The sequence below is a fragment of the Lucilia cuprina genome, chromosome 6 (assembly GCF_022045245.1).
Source record: "Lucilia cuprina isolate Lc7/37 chromosome 6, ASM2204524v1, whole genome shotgun sequence".
In the NCBI taxonomy this organism is placed as follows: Eukaryota; Metazoa; Arthropoda; class Insecta; order Diptera; family Calliphoridae; genus Lucilia; species Lucilia cuprina.
In genome coordinates, this window is record NC_060954.1 from 25,264,483 (window position 1) to 25,281,160 (window position 16,678).

Below are 16,678 nucleotides of genomic sequence, written 5' to 3' on the forward strand. Positions count from 1 at the left end.
GACTAGCCCCCATACAACCGTACCCCCCAAATAGGGCCTTTTGGCTTATAATTAAAATAAAAGTAAAAATACTCCGAAATAAAGTTAAAAAAAAACAAACCAAATGCTTTATTTTTTTAAATAATCCCCATTTTTAACATACATACTTACAGGTGTAGGGTATTATATAGTCGGCTACGCCCGACTATACATTCATACTTGTTTCTTAATTGTTCAATTTCATATAAAATATATTCAGAATTTTAACTGAATGGTGAAATTCTATGGAGAATTCATTTTATTAAATGTAGTGTTTCTAAAATCTACTAATTAAAAAATAAGCAGTTCTTTAAGAAAATCCTCATGTTTCCAATTTTCTCAACCAATTGTTTTTATTAGGTTGATATTGAAATTACATGTTTTCAAGTTTATTAATGGCTACATGAAATCAATATGTAGAATTTTCTGTTTTTATTGTTTATATATTGTATTTTTAGAGTTTTAGTTGACAATGACTTAAACAACTTAAAATATGAGTGAATTCTCGAGAAAACTTTTGCGTAGTACATTTCATTAAACATTTGTATATTTCGATGTCATATTTTCAATTTCATCATAAAATATATTAAGTAGTAGGGTTCTATAGTTGAAACGAAAAGTCGACTTTTTGCATTTAGTTAAAAGTCGACTTTTCGACTATATGTATTTTATAAATAGTCGCCTTTTTCCGACCTTTTGTTGACTTTTCGACTATTTGCGACTTTTGTTATTTTTGATTTTATTCGACTTTTCGCCTTTTTTGACTTTTTCCGACTTTTATTAACAAAGTCAACTTTTAGACTTTTTTCACAAACAATAGTCGAGTTATAGACCTTTTTTGGAACAAAATAGTCGACTTCGACTATTTTCTACAAAAAAAAAAAGATTATTCGAAAGTCGATTTATAGAACCTTATGAAAATCAAAATAAATTACATAGTTAGAAAGACATATGAGCAGTGAGATTATACAAAATAAAATGATAGACTAAATGTAGTAGTTGATAAACTTAAAAACACGGAATTTCATAAACAACTGATTAATTTTAATTTGTACATTTTAGAAACACCTTATAAATGGAAAATATTTGACATAATTTCCCCAAAATACATCCATACTCAATGGAACGATTCATTGATCTCTCTATTCAGATATAAATATGTAATTTATTTTGATTTTCCTAAATATTTTATACGTATTACTAATGTTCCCTAAATAATTTTGTTAAGTCAATTATATTTTGAAATGACTTTAATAAGTTTTTAAAATTATAGTCAACATTTTAAAGAACTCTAAAATAAGTCGACAAATTAATCACTTGTTTATAAAATTCGAGTAACCCCACATTATGAAAGTTGAAAAATATATATTTGACTTTGTTGAAGTTTTACCAAGTTTATCAATGAATTTATTTAGTATGGTCCATAAAATTATAAAAAAAGATGAAGATCGTTGCCTTTAATATATGCTCGTGTTGCTATCGTGGTGAGCATGGAAGAATGCCCAAAATTTGCTTCTTTTTCACATGAAAACAAATTTTTTGCGATATTCTGATAGAATATTGCAATATTCTGATAGAATATTGCTATTCTCAGTGCGGTATGTTCGAAATGGACATAATGATTCAGTGGCACAGAGGAGAGCTGAAATTAGTAAAGAAGCAGAAGGCGAGCATAATGAATCTTATTACAAATACAGATTTATTTTAATAATTCAACACTCTGAAGAAACCGATTCAGTTAGTGGTTTGTCTAATGTTCCTGCCTACATTTCCCCGGCAAGTCCACACTATGGAGGATTTTATAATGGGGACAACACATACTTGGGTGCTTCTACTTATTATGATACTATAGTTGATGAAAAAGATGCACTAGGTAAACAACTCAATAATATCAACACTGAAGCTAAATATGCCGCCAATAATTATTCTGATGAAGGGATTAAAAATGAAACTGGATCTATCGTTGATGAAACTAATTATGTTAAATAACAACTATTAATAACAACTTGTCAACTTGTTTGACATTTTTTTGGAAAATCTTTAATTTTTAAGATATTGTATTTTCTAAAATATACTTTATAAATGATGTTAATTATAAAAAAATCAAATGTACAATTTTATGAAATTACAAATGTTTTAGTTGAAAATGACTTAAACAACTTATAAATGAATTCTCCAGAAATTTTGAGGCATTTCAATTATTTCACAAACTTTTGCCTAGTGCATCATTAAACAGTTTGAGCTCATCATATATTTACAGTAGGAATAGACGTTGATACACGAGCTTACTTTACTTCAGCTACTATAATTATTGCTGTACCAACTGGAATTAAGATTTTTAGTTGATTAGCAACTCTTTATGGAACTCAATTAAACTATTCCCCTGCTACTTTATGAGCTTTAGGATTTGTATTTTTATTTACTGTAGGAGGTTTTTACTGGAGTTGTTTTAGCTAACTCTTCAGTTGATATTATTTTACATGATACATACTATGTAGTAGCTCACTTCCATTATGTTTTATCAATAGGAGCTGTATTTGCTATTATAGCAGGATTTGTTCACTGATACCCTTTATTCACAGGATTAACTTTAAATACTAAGATATTAAAAAGTCAATTTGCTATTATATTTATTGGGGTAAATTTAACATTCTTCCCTCAACATTTCTTAGGATTAGCAGGAATACCACGACGATATTCAGACTACCCAGATGCTTACACAACTTGAAATGTAATTTCTACAATTGGGTCAACAATTTCTTTATTAGGAATTTTATTTTTCTTCTTTATTATTTGAGAAAGTCTTGTATCTCAACGTCAAGTTTTATTCCCTGTTCAATTAAATTCATCAATTGAATGATTACAAAATACTCCACCAGCTGAACATAGTTATTCTGAATTACCTTTATTAACTAATTTCTAATATGGCAGATTAGTGCAACTTATAAACAAAATACTTGCATATTCTGCTAAAAAAATTAAAGCAAATCCTCCTCTTCTATATTCTACATTAAACCCAGAAACTAATTCTGATTCTCCTTCAGCAAAATCAAAAGGAGTTCGATTAGTTTCAGCTAAAGAAATACTAAACCATACTAAAGCTATAGGAAATATAATAAATAAAAATCAAATAAATATGTAAATCGATATTTATTACACGGACAAACTATTGAAATTATTTGAACAATTTTACCTGCAATTATTTTATTATTTATTGCTTTCCCTTCTCTTCGACTTTTATATTTACTTGATGAAATTAATGAACCTTCAATTACTTTAAAGGCAATTGGTCATCAATGATATTGAAGTTATGAATATTCAGATTTTGCAAATATTGAATTTGATTCATATATAATTCCTACTAACGAATTATCAATTGATAGCTTTCGTTTACTAGACGTAGATAATCGAGTAGTTTTACCAATAAATTCTCAAGTTCGAATTTTAGTAACTGCCGCTAATGTAATTCATTCTTGAACTATCCCAGCACTAGGAGTAAAGGTAGATGGAACTCCTGGTCGACTAAATCAAACAAATTTTTTAATTAACCGACCAGGTTTATTTTACGGACAATGTTCAGAAATTTGTGGAGCTAATCATAAAATTAAGTTCCTCGCGAGCCAAAATCTCTTTACCAACATTTATGCGAATAAGTCCATAATTGACCCTACTTCCCTTACTGGGTTCACTTCAGGAAATTGCTTTAAAGCTCATTAATGTCTTAAAAATACGAATGAAGCGATGAAATGCGACACACGTAACTTTCTTACCAGCCAAAACTCCTGTACCCATTTTTTTTTTATTGGTCCAAATGTTCATTCCCGGTCAATAATTTTCCCTACCCATACAAAGTTTCATTCAGAATATTACTTTAACGCTTTTAAAAATTAATATTTTGTTAGGGTAAAAGAGCTCGGTCCATAATTGACTTAAGCCATATTCCAAATATCATCCTGATGTTTATAGAGGAGCCTTCCTTTTATGGCATACGGTTTGATGGTGGGTATATGAATATAACACTCTTACTTGTTGTGAATTCTGTTAGTATATTTGGATGTAGGTTGGTTGAAAAAATGTTCTACATAGTTGTTATTCAAGTTTAATAAAATAATTGCTAATAATTTAAGTTACAATTATTTGCAATTATATTATAAAACTTGAATAACAACTATGTAGAACATTTTTTCAACAATTTTTAGAAAATTTAATTTTTTTCAGAAAATTATAACTTTTTTTGAATTTCACTATTATTGGATTGACGAACTTTTGCATATACTAAATAATGTATACTTTTTGTACAGTTTTTTATTTTACATTTTAATTGTAAGAAAACATGGAATTTCTTAAACAACTGATTAATGTTAAATTGTATATTTTAGAAACACCCTATAAATGGAAAATACAATATCATAAAATAAAAAGATGTCTTAAAAATTGTCGAAAAATTTTACAAATGATCTAAAGTTGTTATTCTTGAGAATGTTATTTATTTTTTCTTATTTGATATAATTTCCCTAAAATACATCCATACTAAATGGAACGATTTTGAAAAATTCATTGATCTCTCTATTCATATCTAAATATGTAATTTATTTTGATTTTCCAAAATATTTTATTAATATTATTAATAAGTTAAGTCATTTAGATTTTATTAATTTTTAAATATATAGTCAACATTTTAAAGAACTCTAAAATAAGTCGACAAATTAATCATTTGTTTAAAAAATTCGAGTAACGACATATTATGAAAGTTAAGTATTTGACTTTGTTGAAGTTTTATCAATGAATTTATTTAGTATGGTTTATAAAAATTAATTGAATTTCTAGAAATTACAATTTTTCTGTATATCATAAACTCTATAGAAAAAGTAGGCCTATTTTTAATTAGAGTTGAAAAGTGTACAAACTTCCAAAAATGTCACCTCACTGATTAGGTATGCATTGTATATAAAATTATATGAATTTCTGTATTCAGATAATAAATAAAAACAGATTATGGTTTTTATAAAAGCAAAATCAAAAAAAAAAAACATATTAGAAAATATCAGCAATATGAAAATTTTCATTCATTAAAGTATATTAAAAAATATAAATATGTCAACAAAATTAAAGATTTCACAATATAACAATAACACCAACTATGCAGACAAATTTTTTTGTTTTTATTGTTTACATAAATAATTATTTGTATATTATTTTTACTTTTACTACCTAGATTTCAAAATCAAAAGTTTACCTAAACAATTTCTGAAATAAAAGATTTATCAAAAAAAATTCGGCACAAATTTTTCCACACAATTTTAAACAAATGCATACTACATTGAACGATTTTGTAAAATTCATTGAATTCTCTATTCAGATGACTTCCACATATTTAGAAAGTCACCTGAATAGTGTCATTCAATGGATTTTACAAAATCATTCAATTTGGTATGTATTTTTTAGGGAAATTATGTTAAATAAGAAAAAAACAAAGGTTTTACAAGAACATTCCCAAGTATAACAACTATGTAGAGCAATTTTTTCGATATTGATATTTTTTGGAAAATCTTTAATTTTTAAGATATTGTATTTTTTAAAATATACGAATTAAAACACTTTATAAATGTTGTTAATTTATAAAAATTCAAATGTACAATTTTGTGAAATTACTAGAGTTTTAGATGATAATGGCTTAACAACTTAAAATTAAACAATTTAATTTAAATTTATAAGTGAATTCACAAAAAAGAACGTTTGCATAGTTGTTTATTGTTAAGTATATATTTTTTGTACAGTTTGGTTGAAATTTAGAACTTCTTATTTTTTAATATTTAATTGCACCATAGAATATATTGAGAATCTTAACTGAATGGTGAAATTCTATGGTGAATTCATCTAAAGTTATGATATGAAAAGATAATTTCTAGGAATTCAATTGTATAATAGTAAATAGTATAACAGTTATATGAAATTCATAGAGTTTAATTGTATTTTTATATGTATTTTTTTTAGGGAAACTATGTAATATAAGAAAAAATAACGAAGGCGAAGGGTATAAAAAATAGACCTCCTCCGGTCTAACTTACCGGAGGCCACAATATAAAGTGTATTTCAATTTTCTTAAAATTTCACTAAAACTCGATAAATTAAACAAAGCATTACTCAAAAGTTCTTATTTTTGTGACATAATTGGTAGGATTCTAATTCTAAATTTCACCAAAACTGTACAAAAATATATACTAAACTATAAAGAACTATGCAAAAGTTATTTTTTGTGAAATAATTGATACGTCACAAATGTTCTCTAGAATTCAGCTATAAATTAAATTTAAATAAATATAAATTAAATTGTTTAATTTATTGTCAACTTTTGATTTTGAAATCTAGGAATTGGTAAAAATTGTTTAATTTGTAAACTATGTCAATCGAATAGTGAAATTCAAAAATATTAAAATATTCAAAAAAAAATCATAATTTTTTAAAAATAATTAAATTTTTTTTTAAAGTTTAAAGACGACAAATTTACAAATTATTTTATTAAACTTGAATAACAACTATGAAGAACATTTTCTCAACTATTTTTTTTATAAGGTTGGTAGACTAAATGTAGTAATTAATAAACTTGAAAACATGGAATTTCTTAAGCAACTGCTTATTTTTTAATTCGTAGATATTAGAAACACCACAAAAAAGGAATATACAATATCTTAAAATTAAAAGATGTCTAAAAAATACAATTGTCCAAAAAAAAAAATTACAAATGATCTATAATTTTTATTCTTGAGAATGTTCTTGTAAAATCTTTATTTTTCTTATTTAACATAATTTCCATAAAATACATTCACACTAAATGGAACGATTTTGTAACATTCATTGATCCACTATTCATATCTAAATAAATAATTTATTCTAAATACTTAATTATTTTCGTTAAATGTTATAAATTTATAAAATTATACTTAAAATTTTAAAAAACTCTAGAATAAGTCGACCAATTAATAATTTGTTTTATAAAATTCGAATAACGCCATATTATGAAAATTAAAAATATATATATATATATATATATATATATATATATATATATATATATATATAAACTCTACAAGTTTATCAATGAATTCATTAGTATGTCTTCCGAATAGTTAAACAATTGGTTCACAAAATTTAAAAAAAAATGAATTTCTATTTGCATGTATATCTTCCGAATAGTTAAACAATTGGTTCATAAAATTTAAAAAAAAATTGAATTTCTATTTGCATGTATATCATAAACACTATAGAAAAGTGGGCCTATTTTTAATTAGGGTTGAAAAGTATACAATTTGCAAAAAAAAGAAAAATGTCACCTTACTGTTTTAATATTCATAGTGTATATGTATAATGATATGAATTTCTGTAGTTTTTATTACTTACAATTATATTTCTTTGAGTTTCACAATTCATTGAAAAAATATTTCATTTGTATCTTATTTTTACTTTGACTAGATTTCAAAATCAATGGTTTACTTAAACAATTTCTGAAATAAAAGAATTATCAAGAAAATTTGAGACAATCCACATAATTTTCCAAAAAAAATGACAGGTGACTTCTAGGGTTCTATAGTTGAAACGAAAAGTCGACTTTTCGACTTTTTTCATTTTATGAAATGTCGACTTTTCGACTTTTTGCATTTTATGAAAAGTCGACTTTTCGACTTATTGCATTTTATGAAAAGTCGACTTTTTGCATTTAATTAAAAGTCGATTTTTCGACTATTTTCGACTTTTTCCGACTATTTTCGACTTTCTCCGGCCTTTATCGACTTTTCGACTTTTATTTACAAAGTCGACTTTTTTCATAGACGATAGTCGAGTTATCGACTTTTTTGGAACAAAATAGTCGACTTCGACTTTTTTCGACAAAAAGTCGATTGTTCGAAAGTCGATTTATAGAACCCTAGTGACTTCCTAAATACTATATTTAAGGAATATTTTCTGATCTTTTAAAAAATTTAATAAAATCAAAATAAATAACATATTCAGAAAGTCACCTGAATAATGACATTCAATGAATTTTACAAAATCGTTCAATTTAGTATGCATTTTTGGGAAATTATGTGGAATAATTGATATGTTTCACATTTTCTTGATAATTGTTTTATATCTGAAATTGGTAACTTAAAAAAGTCAATAATTTTTAGAAAATTCAATTTTTCTCAGAAACTTATCAATTCTTTTGAATTTCAATATTCGAATGACATACTAATAATTCAATAGTTCATCATAATTTCTAGATATAACCAATTTTTAGATAAACCTAGATTTCAGTTTTCGAGTTTTAGTGAAATTTTAAGAAAATTATAAAACAGTTTATTTTGTGGCCTCCGGTAGATTAGTGGTTAGTGTTCTAGTCTGGTAGACCGGTGGTGGGATCGATTACCACGGGTGGCACTGGTTAGGGAGCGCGCAACAGGATAGATTCCTAGGTGTACTTCTTCGTTTTTGATGTATATACATCCTTCTTGGTTTAGGAAATGTTTTACTAATTGTTTAACTAATTAACTAACCAACTATTTTATTTCGTTACTCAAGAAAAAAATAATTATTTCACAAAAATATTTTCAAGAATAACAATTACGTAAAACATTTCATAAACCAACTGTTTTATTATTTTTAAAACTAAAAACTTAAGAACTGTTAAACAAAATCTTAAAACTAACTTAGAACAAAGATAAGACCTCACGCACTCTTTTTATGCATTCAATCTTATCAATTTCATATTCCCATTTAAGGGTGGGTTTTCAAGTGCGCTAGTGATAAGAATTTGGTCTATTTCTAATTATATCTCATAATGTCTATGCGTTACATAAACAAGAGAATTAATGTACATCTTAGTGCTAGCATTCTTATCATTACTATAGGTTGTCATAAAAAACTAAGCGATAAATATTTATTTGTAACTCAAGTGAACTAATCGAATAGTTTTTATGACCAAAATAAGATTTTAAACTATGTTCAAACATGTTTGAACATTCTGCCAGGGGAAATACTAAATATATGTATAATTATTTTGTCTATATATGTAATAGTAATTTATGAATACTTATGTATAATGAACCGGTACAGAATTATTGGCATGACTTTCTCTTCCTATACTTGTAGCAGTAGTAGCCAGGAACCCACAACTACAGCTTAGCTCTCTTCTCCCGGCTCGCTTTCTTCAATTCTAAATCTCCATCAAGATACTCATTTTCATCGGCTGGACTATTATCTTTGTTTGCGTAAGGTAACGTTTCGTCACCAGTATCGATAGTAACATCTTCGGCTAATTTGTCACTTCCGTCTTTATCGATAGCCCCAGTTTCATCACAGGCAATTTTATCATCACCATTATTTTCTTCAGCATCATTGTCATCATCGGCATTTTCATTATTGGCTTTAATACACACATTTGCACAGGCTTTAGTAGAAGACGCATAGCATATGTTGGCTTCAGTTGTGTTATCAATAGCATTAGTTTCATCAACGATAGATCCAGTTTCATTTTTAATCCCTTCATCAGAATAATTATTGGCGGCATATTTAGCTTCAGTGTTGATATTATTGAGTTGTTTACCTAGTTATAAAACACTTTATTTTGTGGCCTCCGGTAGATTAGTGGTTAGTGTTCTAGTCTGGTAGACCGGTGGTGGGATCGATTACCACGGGTGGCACTGGTTAGGGAGCGCGCAACAGGATAGATTCCTAGGTGTATTTCTTCGTTTTTGATGTATATACATCCTTGTTGGTTTAGGAAATGTTTTACTAATTGTTTAACTAATTAACTAACCAACTATTTTATTTCGTTACTCAAGAAAAAAATAAATATTTCACAAAAATATTTTCAAGAATAACAATTACGTAAAACATTTCATAAACCAACTGTTTTATTATTTTATTGCTAACTGGAAATATGGCATGACATTTTCCTAAACAACTGAATAATGAAATTCTATGAATTTCATATAACTGGTAACTATCTACTATTTCACAACAGAATTCCTAGAAATTTGCAATTTTTCCATGTCATAACTTTAGATGAACTCAGCATAAAATTTCACTATTGAGTTAAGATCCTCTATATATTCTATGATGAAATTGAAAATATGACACCAAAATTAAAATACCAACTATGTAAGTCTACATAGTTGGTATTATAGTCATAGCTAATATTGTTTTTTTTATATTTTTGTAGGATCTTATTCATAAGCTTTTATCAAAGGTTTATAAATCAAATTTACATACAAAATTTGTTCTATAAACCTTTGATAAATGTTTATGAATAAGGCACTTAATATTTAGGAATATTTAAAAAAATATAATATCTACATATTATGAAATTTTGTGAAAATACTAGATCTCAAAATTTAAAGTTAGCAATACAAAAATAGTTAGGGAACATTTTAAAATATTTTTAATATATTTATGAAAATCAAAATAAATTACATAGTTAGTAAGACATATAAGTAGTGAGATTCAATGGATTATACAAAATAAAATTATAGACTAAATGTAGTAGTTGATAAACTTAAAAACATGGAATTTCCTAAACAACTGATTAATATTGTAGATTTTAGAAACACCTTATAAATGGAAAATATTTGACATAATTTCTCTAAAATACATACATAATTTAATTTAATTTATAAATAATTGATTTTGATTTAAATATTTAAATATTTTATACATATTACTAATGTTCCATAAATAATTTTGTTAAGTCATTTAAATTTTGAAATGAATTTTATAAGTTTTTAAAATTATAGTCAACATTTTAAAGAACTCTAAAATAAGTCGACAAATTAATCACTTGTTTATAAAATTCGAGTAACGCCACATTATGAAAGCTGACAAGCTGACACATAATGGAATAATTATAATTACTTAATTAAACGATTTTATAAAATTCATTGAATTCTCTATTCAGATGACAAGCTGACACATAATGGAATAATTATAATTACTTAATTAAACGATTTTATAAAATTCATTGAATTCTCTATTCAGATGACTTCCTACATCAAATTATTAGGAAATTATGACCTTTTAAAATATTAAAAAAAAATCAAAATAAATAACATATCCAGAAAGTCACCTGAATAATGACATTCAATGAATTCTAGAAAATTGTTCAATTTAGTATGTATTTTTAGGGGAATTATGTTAAATACAAAAAATAAATGTTTTACAAGAACATTCCTAAGAATAACACCTATGTAGCAAATTATGTTAAATGTGATAAATGTTTTACAAGAGCAATCCCAAAAATAACTACTATGTAAAGTACTTTGCAATTTGTTCCACAATTATATTTTTTTGAAAATCTTTATATTGTATTTTCTAAAATATATTCATAAACAACTTAAATTTAAGTGAATTCTCGAGAAAATTTGAGACATGTCAATTTTTAATTTTTTTAAAAATGTGTAAAATACTTTAAAAAGTTGTTAATTTTTAGAAATTCAAATATTATACATAATAGCAACTATGTACAAAATATTCTCAACAATTGATAAAATATTCGTTGGACACACTAGAAAATATTATGAACAATTGGTATACACTAGGGTTCTATAAATCAACTTTCGATAATCGAAAGTCGGAAAGAGTCGAAAAAAGTCGAAAAGTCGGAAAACGTCAAAAAGTCGGAAAAAGTCGAAAGAAGTCGAAAAAAATCGGAAAAAGTTGAAAATAGTCGGAAAAAGTCAAAAAAACTCAAAAAATTGCAAAAAATAGAAAAAATATAAATAAAATTTTTTTATTAATAAAATGTCGAAAATAGTCGAAAAGTCGGAAAAAGTCAAAAAGTCGACTATTTTATTCATACAATGCAAAAAGTCGTTTCAACTTTTTGCATTTAGTTAAAAGTCGACTTTTATTAAACGTCGAAAAAAGTCGGAAAAGGTCGAAAAAAGTCGAAAAATGATGAAAAGTCGGAAAAAGTCGACTATTAATACTGTAAAAATTGTATTAAAATAGAAATACAAAATTTACCAGTGAATGTTACAAGACCGCGAGTGGTTGTAAAGCACTCTTACGAATCTTGAATAACACTTGAATAAAATTTATTTTTAAAACTAAAAACTTAAGAACTGTTAAACAAAATCTTAAAACTAACTTAGAACTAAGATAAGACCTCACGCACTCTTTTTATGCATTCAATCTTATCAATTTCATATTCCCATTTAAGGGTGGGTTTTCAAGTGCGCTAGTGATAAGAATATGGTCTATTTCTAATTATATCTCATAATGTCTATGCGTTACATAAACAAGAGAATTAATGTACATCTTAGTGCTAGCATTCTTATCATTACTATAGGTTGTCATAAAAAACTAAGCGATAAATATTTATTTGTAACTCAAGTGAACTAATCGAATAGTTTTTATGACCAAAATAAGATTTTAAACTATGTTCAAACATGTTTGAACATTCTGCCATGGGAAATACTAAATATATGTATAATTATTTTGTCTAAATATGTAATAGTAATTTATGAATACTTATGTATAATGAACCGGTACAGAATTATTGGCATGACTTTCTCTTCCTATACTTGTAGCAGTAGTAGCCAGGAACCCACAACCACAGCTTAGCTCTCTTCTCCCGGCTCGCTTTCTTCAATTCTAAATCTCCATCAAGATACTCTTCTTCATTTGCTGGATTATTATCTTTGTTTGCGTAAGATAACGTTTCGTCACCAGCATCGATAGTAACATCTTCGGCTAATTCGGCACTTCCTTCTTTATCGATAGCCCCAGTTTTATTACAGGCAATTTTATCATCACCATTATTTCCTTTAGCATCGTTGTCATCATCGGCATTTTCATTATTGGCTTTAATACACACATTTGCACAGGCTTTAGTAGAAGACGCATCGTCTATGTTGGCTTCAGTTCTAATATCAATAGTATTAGTTTCATCAGCATTATTATTAGCATTTTCAGTGGCATATTTAACTTCAGTGTTGATATTGTTGAGTTGTTTACCTAGTGCATCTTTTTCATCAACTATAGTATCATAATAAGCGCTCGAAACATCAATTACAGCAAGAGGAGTTTCCAAAACAACACCAGTACTCCCTCTTTTATCTTCTTCATTAGCTCCAACTTCATTTCTCACGGCTTCTTCAACGATTGATTCATGAACACCATATTGAGCAGAAGCACCCAAGAATATGTTGTCACCATCATAACATCCTCCATAGTGAGGACTTGCCGGGGAAATGTTAGCAGGAACATCAGACAAACCACTAACTGAATCGGTTTCTTCAGAGTGTTCAATTGTTAAAATAAATCTGTATTTGTAATAAGATTCATTATTCTCGTCTTCTGCTTCTTTACTAATTTTTGCTCTTCTCTGCCTTAGCAATTGGAGTACTTTTTCGTATTCGACATTTGATCTGTGCCACTGAATCATTATGTCCATTTCGAACTTACCGCACTGAGAATAGCAATATTCCAATTGCTTCATAGAGTTGCTCAACTGTATAATTTTTTCGTCAATATCGCTTACAGAATTAAACAAATTTACAACTCCGCTTATACCTTCTCTTGATCTTCCCATTTTCTTTTCAATTTCCCAAAATTTGTTCTCATGTGAAAGAGAAGCAAATTTTGGGCATTCTTGAAATTCATGTTCACCACGATAGCAACACGTGCATAGATTAAATGTTACCTTCTTAAACACTTCTATGTTTTGTTTATACTGTTCTTTTTGTTGTTTAGGATTAGTATCTTCCTCTTGCAGATAATCTTCTTCAACGGCAACCACCGTTTGATCATCGTCATAATTTTCCGTTACCTCCTTCTTTTCATCGCAACAGTCTTCATTATGCTCCCTTGGAGTACTTTTTAACTCACGTGGAGTTTTTTCTTGGTTTCTTGAACCCTGTTCTGGCATTGATGCCATTTCCAGCTCTCGTGGAGCATTCATTATCTCTTTTTTATAGAGATTTTTGCTCTCTTGGAGCATTTTTTGACTCTCGTGGAGTCATATTTAACTCTCGTGGAGTTTTTACTGGTTCTCTTGGAACCTCCTTTGGCGCCTTGTCCTTCTTTGGAGCATCCTCTAGCTCTCTTGAAGCTTCTCTCGGTTCTCTTGGAACCTCTTTTGGCATTGAAGCCAGTTTTAGCTCTCTTGGAACTTTTTGCTTTTTCTGAGCTCTTTTTAACTCATCTCTCATCGTTTCTTTAATGGAGATTATCATGGATTCCATGTACTTTCGTAGCCTAGTTTCTAGGTCTTCTTCTATTGTTGTCGACATATTGTATACTTCTTTTTTATATACTTTTTATTTATTTTTTAATATACTTTTCATATATATTAATTATTAAATTATTATTAAATTTAAAATTAGCTGTTGCTAATTCAATCTCTGTCAAAGCCGAGATTGACGCTTTTTTCACGAACAGTGAACCTGGCCACGGCACTGATCCGGCTCGAAGGACCAAATGTAAAAAATGTATTAAGTAAAAATACAAAATTTACCGGTGAGTGTTACAAGACCGCGAGTGGTTGTAAAGCACTCTTAGGAATCTTGAATAACACTAAATTTATTTTAAAAACTAAAAACTAAAAACTAAAGAACTAATAAACAAAATCTTAAAACTAACTTAGAACTTAGATAAGACCTCATGCACTCTTTTTATGCATTCAATCTTATCAATTTCATATTCCCTTTTAAGGGTGGGTTTTCAAGTGCGCTAGTGATAAGAATATGATCTATTTCTAATTATATCTCATAATGTCTATGCGTTACATAAACAAGAGAATTAATGTGCATCTTAGTGCTACCATTCTTATCATTACTAAAGGTCATAAAGAACTTAAACGATAAATATTTATTTATAACTCAAGTGAACTAATCAAATAGTTTTAATGATCAAACACATGCACCAAAATTAGATTTTAAACTATGTTCAAATATGTTTGAACAATTATTACATAAAAATTGTGAATTTTTTTCCCTTTTAGAAATACCCATTTCAGAAATACCACTGAAAGCACATAACTCATTACCGAGTAGTGATATCCATAAAATATTTTGTACAAATAAATGTTATTTAAAAATCGATCGGTCCGTCCTTGGTCATAGCTCCCATACAAGGTTCTCTCTCGAAAATCAGAAAAAATATAACTCATAACCAAATATTGATATCCATATATTTAGATATTTTGAATTTTGTCTTTATATACATAATACATATATACATGTACATTTAGAGTGGGTCGAAAAAACAAAAGTTGAGTCACCCCCTATGATAAAAGATATGTTTATAACATTTTCAAAAATATTTTTTGCCACGCCTAGAAATACCGCCCTTTTTGTTTTTTTATATATTATATGATATATCAATATTTACGTCTTGGATGTAGCTAAATTTCACCCTTAGATGATTTTTAAATTAGACGTAACATTCTATGTCAAACAAATTATTTGCTAGGGATATGGACGAAAACAATTTTTGAATTAATTTGCAATACAAAAAATTGCATCCTACTCCCTATATTAACAAAATATTATTTTATTCAGCATTTTATTCTATTAATTAATAACAAAATCACCTCGGTATGTAAAAAATTGACTTTTTATTTCTTAAAAATCTATGAAAAATTAATGTGTCATGTTAAGTTTTATAATTTTTTTTTCATGTTTTTTCAATACAACTGCTTGTATGTTTCTTTTTTTTACAATTTTTAAAAATGCTTATACTAATTTTTTTTAATGTGATAAATTTTTTTATGATAAATTAGCCATTCTTTTTAATAGCTTCATATTTTTAGAGAATTGGGAATGGCAGACCATATGATACCAGATATGAGCATAACTAAAATATGTTTTATTTTTATACCCTCCACCACCATCAGTGGTGATAGAGGGTATATATAACTTTATCATTCCGTGTGTAACACCAAAAAATTTTCATCTAAGATCCAACAAAGTATACATTCTGGGTCCTTATCAAATTCTGAGTCGATCTAACTATGTCCGTCTGTCCGTCTGTCTGTGTAAAACACGCTCACGATAAAACGAAGTAATAGAAGTTAACCAAATTCACCCAAAATGTCCGTTTTTCTAAGTTGTTTGGTATTGAAAATGGGCAAAATCGGTTCACATCGGGAAAAGTTATGAATCAAAATTTGAAACAACCTCGAAAAAATAGGCATTTTTTACACATTCTGATGTAATTTTCTCGAAAACTATATAAGATAATTCCATAAAAATCGGCATACATTCGTTTCCACATAAGGGCTTAATCTCTGCGTAAAATCGCTAGAATCGGTCAACAATTTCATATACCTCCCATACAAAAGTACGAATTCCCGGAAATTTGGTTTTTTGTTAATAACTTCCGTCGTAATGTCGATATCTTCACAAAATTTTAGAAATTGAAATCTTATGACAATGGAATTTATACAGAGGAAAAATGTTTTGGATGGGTCCATAATTGGTCGTAGCTCCCATACAAGGTCCCCTCCCGAAAATCAGTTAAATCCGCATAACTCATTAGTACATCAAGATATCGATATAAAATTTGGTACAAGTATTGCTCTTATATACAGAAATACTACAATGAAAGCTTTTTTGGATCGGTCCATATTTGGTCATAGCTCCCATACAAGGTCCCCTCCCGAAAATCACTTAAACGCACATAA

The 16,678-nt window shown here is 27.5% G+C and overlaps 1 pseudogene; it reads left to right on the top strand.

Annotated features, from left to right (window-relative positions):
- Positions 1 to 2,259: 2,259 nt before the first annotated feature.
- Positions 2,260 to 2,959, top strand: LOC124420704 (annotated as a pseudogene).
- Positions 2,960 to 16,678: the final 13,719 nt, after the last annotated feature.